We start from the raw sequence: 4,374 nt of genomic DNA on the forward strand, positions 1-4,374 counted from the left end.
CAAAGAAATCTCATCAGGCGAACGAGGCCCCCTCGAACGCTCGTGCACAGCCGCCTTGTTCCCTCTTCCCCACCCAAAGCGGCCCTCTTCCCCACCGGCGCCGCCCTCCACTCACCTTCATTTCCTAAATCGGGGAGGCCCCAGATCGAGTTGAGGAAGTCAGCAGGGTGGCGGCCAGATCCATCACGGCCACATCTCGTCAAGATGGGCCACGCCGGGAGAGACAGACCGAGGGGGCCACTACTAGGAAAAGGGCTATAGATAGGATTGACACTAATGGCGCACCAGGGAAGTAGTGCGCCACTACTATATACTAATGGCGCACCAGTTGGTGATGCGCCATTAGTGTGGAAGACACTAATGGCGCACCAGAAAATAGGTGCACCACTAGTGATAATTTTTTTTTCATTTTTACATACATACTAATGGCGCATCCTACCGAAGTGCGCCATTACTAGTTCTAACTAGTAATGGCGCACCAGACAGGGAGTGCGCCAGTACTGATTTTTTTTTTGCAAAACTACTAACGGCGCACCGCCTCACGGTGCGCCATTAGTATATATACATATATATATATATATATATATATTTACTTTTCTGCAAAATTACTAATGGCGCACCACCCGCAGGTGCGCCATTAGTGTTACTAATGGCGCACCTGCAGGTGGTGCGCCATTAGTAACCTGGGACCCCAACAAGATATTTTGGACAGCCACACCTACCCACTCACTTTCCCCACTTCATTCCCTCCACCTCCTTCTCCAAGCTTTCGGCTGCCTCCTCCTCCTCACCTCATTTCCACCATAGATTCATCAAAATTAAGTGGTGAAATTACCTTTTTTGATAGGTAAGTAAGGGGAAAGCTATCTTCATGATGTAGATCTACTTTTTTTCTCCCTAGCTCGCTCCAACAACGTGCACATGCACTTTTTGTGGTGATAGTTGCCAATATTTTGCCAGAATGTTGATTCATTTCCGTTTCGGCGAGAATTTTGGCACTATACATTCTTTTTGGTCCTATTTTTAGGGAAGGTCATGCCAAATTTTTTCTTTGTTCTAAAATATCATTTTGCTCTACCCAGCAGGCGACCATGGTTCGCACGATGACCGAAGGCATTGTGAATAGGTTTTTGAGCTCCGCGCAGGCCGAGATGCTTCAAAAGAACGAGACGGAGATAAGATGTCCGTGTCGAAGATGCAAGCTGAAGAGCCTTATTGCGGACCTGGATTCCGGGCAGGTGCGGGACCACCTGCTCTTGCATGGTTTCATGGATGGCTATTGGTGGCAAGGTGATGAAGATGACTATGAAGTCGTCCATGGGGGCCGGGCAAGAAATGAGGAAGGGCAACAAGACAAGTACCACCGCGGCGAGGGCGGGCGAGAAGACGAAGAATCTCCAGGACATGATCACGACGGTGATGCTGTGCACAGTCATCATGTAGAAGATGCCGTACATGATGATGAGGAAGATCAAGACGAAGGGCATGATCATGAAGATGAAGATGCCGGAGCAGACAACGATGGAGGCTGGGTGCAGGACCCTCATATTCAAGAGCTGCTTCTCAAGCAGACGGATAACGCAAGAGCTGCCGCCCCAGAGAAAGCCAAGCTGGATCAACTGGAGATAGACGCAGTTACTCCATTGTATGAAGGATGCAGGCCCGAGGATACCCGCCTGAAAGTAACGCTCATGGCTCTAGAGATGAAGGTAAAACACAAAATGACCGATGCATGCTTCGACGAGAACATGTCATTCTAGCACGAACGTCTTCCCAAGGGGAACAAGTGCCCGACCAGTTTCGAGGAGGCGAAGAAAATCGTGTGTCCTCTGGATTTACCGCACGTGAAATACCATGTGTACATGAACAATTGCATCATTTATCGGGACGAGCACGCGAAGTCTACCATATGTCCGGTGTGCGGCGTCACTCGATACAAGAAGAGGAAGAAAGCTCCTCGAAAATCAGTGTGGTACTTCCCGATCACTCCTTGTCTAAAGCTGTATTTCGCGGACCCTAAGGTAGCAAAGCTCCTGCGTTGGCACGCGGATAGGGAGGAGAAGAAGCGGGAAGATGACGGAAATGATCCGGAGATAAATAAAAAAGACAAGATGCTGAGTCACCCTAAGGATGCGAGCCAGTGGCAAGCGTTGAACTTTGAATACCCAGAATTTGGGAAGGATCCAAGGAACATCGTGCTGGGCGCGAGCACCGATGGAGTCAATCCGTTTGGCAGCCAAAGAAGCACACATAGCACCTGGCATGTGTTTGTGTGGATGTACAACCTTCCCCCCTGGTTGTGCATGAAGAGGAAGTACATTCACATGAGTATGCTAATTGAAGGGCCGAAACAACCAGGGAACGACATCAATCTATATCTGGGGCTGCTGAAAGAGGAGCTAGACACGCTGTGCAAAACGCCAGCCAATACGTGGGACGCCGCAGAGAAAGAATATTTTCCTATGAGAGCCGGACTGCTCACGACGGTGCACGACTATCTCGGTTACGGATATCTCGCGGGGCAGGTAGTCCACGGATTTTCTGGATGCGTAAGGTGCATGGATGACACAACGTATCGCCAGCTAGATAGAGATCCCGGGTCTTTGAAAGCCGTGTTCATGGGACATCGAAGGTGGCTTTGCGAAAATGACCCGTGGAGGAAACGCAAGGATCTGTTCGATGGTGAAACCGAACCCCGAAAACGCCCGCGTACGAGGAGCGGCGAGGAAATAGACGAGCTGTTGAAAAATTGGAAAGATTGCCCACTGCCAGGAAAGAAGCAAAAGGCGCCAGAGCCGGGAAAGAAGCAAAAGGCGCCAGTGCCGCTGCTGAAGGTATGGAAAACGAGGTCTGTTTTCTGGGACTTGCCGTACTGGAAGATCCACCGTGTTCCTCACAGCCTTGATGCCATGCATATCACGAAGAACGTGTGCGAGAGTCTGCTTGGTACCCTGCTCAACATGCCAGAGAGGACCAAAGATGGGCCGAAAGCAAGGGCAGACTTGAAATCAATGGGCATCAGGCAGGAGCTTCACGCTAATGATGATGATGATGATGATGATGATGATGATGATGATGATGATGATGATGATGAGGCGAAGCAGGACACAGAAACTCGTCGCAAAGGCAAAAAGGCCAAGAAGACCGGAAGTGACTACCCTCCCGCGTGCTTCACTCTAAGTCAGGAGGAGATCGAGCAGTTTTTCACCTGCCTCCTAGGAGTAAAACTTCCTTACGGTTACGCGGGGAAGATAAGCAGATACCTAGACCCAGCGAAGTAGAAGTTCAGCGGGATGAAGTCTCATGACTGTCACGTGCTGATGACGCAGATACTTCCAGTTGCAATCCGTGGGATCATGGACGCGAACGTCCGTGAAACGCTATTTGGCATATGTAACTTTTTCGACGTCATCTCTCGGAAGTCGATTGGCCTGAGGCAACTCAGAAGGCTACAGGAAGAGATCGTGGTGATACTATGAGAGCTTGAGATGTACTTCCCGCCCGCATTCTTCGACATTATGGTGCATCTGCTGGTCCATATCGTGGAGGATATCATCCAATTCGGGCCGACGTTCCTGCACAGCATGATGCCGTTCGAAAGGATGAATGGTGTCATCAAAGGATACGTTCGCAACATGTCACGTCCAGAGGGAAGTATAGCCAGGGGCTTTCTGACCGAAGAGTGCATCTCCTACTACACGAATTATCTAGGCATCGAGAACCCCGTTGGTCTGCCTGTCAACAGGCACCTCGGCAGGCTCGCTGGATGGGGTCACCGTGAGGGTCGCCGTGAAATGCATGTCGACTTTGAGGGTCGACTCGCCGACTTTGAAAGAGCAAACCTAGTCGCGCTACAACACATAGACGTGGTCGATCCATGGGTGGTAGAGCACAAAACCTTTATTGAGAAGACATACAATGACCGAGGCCAACAGAGGACGGACGGAGATATAATCAAAGAGCACAACTCATGTTTCACGTGTTGGTTCAAGCAGAAGCTTCTGTCGTACCCTTTACATGAGGATTCTTCCGCGGAAGAACAACTCATGTTCGCCTTGTCACAGGGCGCCGAGCACAACCTGATGACCTATGAGGCGTACGATATCAACGGTTACACATTCTACACCGAGAACAAGGACATGAAGAGCGATGGTTATCAGAACTCCGGGGTAACGATGGAATCCTACACCGGTAACGACAAGGACAGATACTACGGAAGGATCGAGGAGATCTGGTAGCTGAGCTACGCTGGAGAGAAGGTCCCGATGTTCCATGTCAGATGGGCCAAGAGCGTCTTAAAAGAAGACCGGTATTTCACCACCATGGTTATACCCGAAGACAAATCCAAGACCGCGGGCGCAAACGTCACCGCGA

Source organism: Triticum dicoccoides, chromosome 3A (assembly GCF_002162155.2).
Source record: "Triticum dicoccoides isolate Atlit2015 ecotype Zavitan chromosome 3A, WEW_v2.0, whole genome shotgun sequence".
Classification (NCBI taxonomy): Eukaryota; Viridiplantae; Streptophyta; class Magnoliopsida; order Poales; family Poaceae; genus Triticum; species Triticum dicoccoides.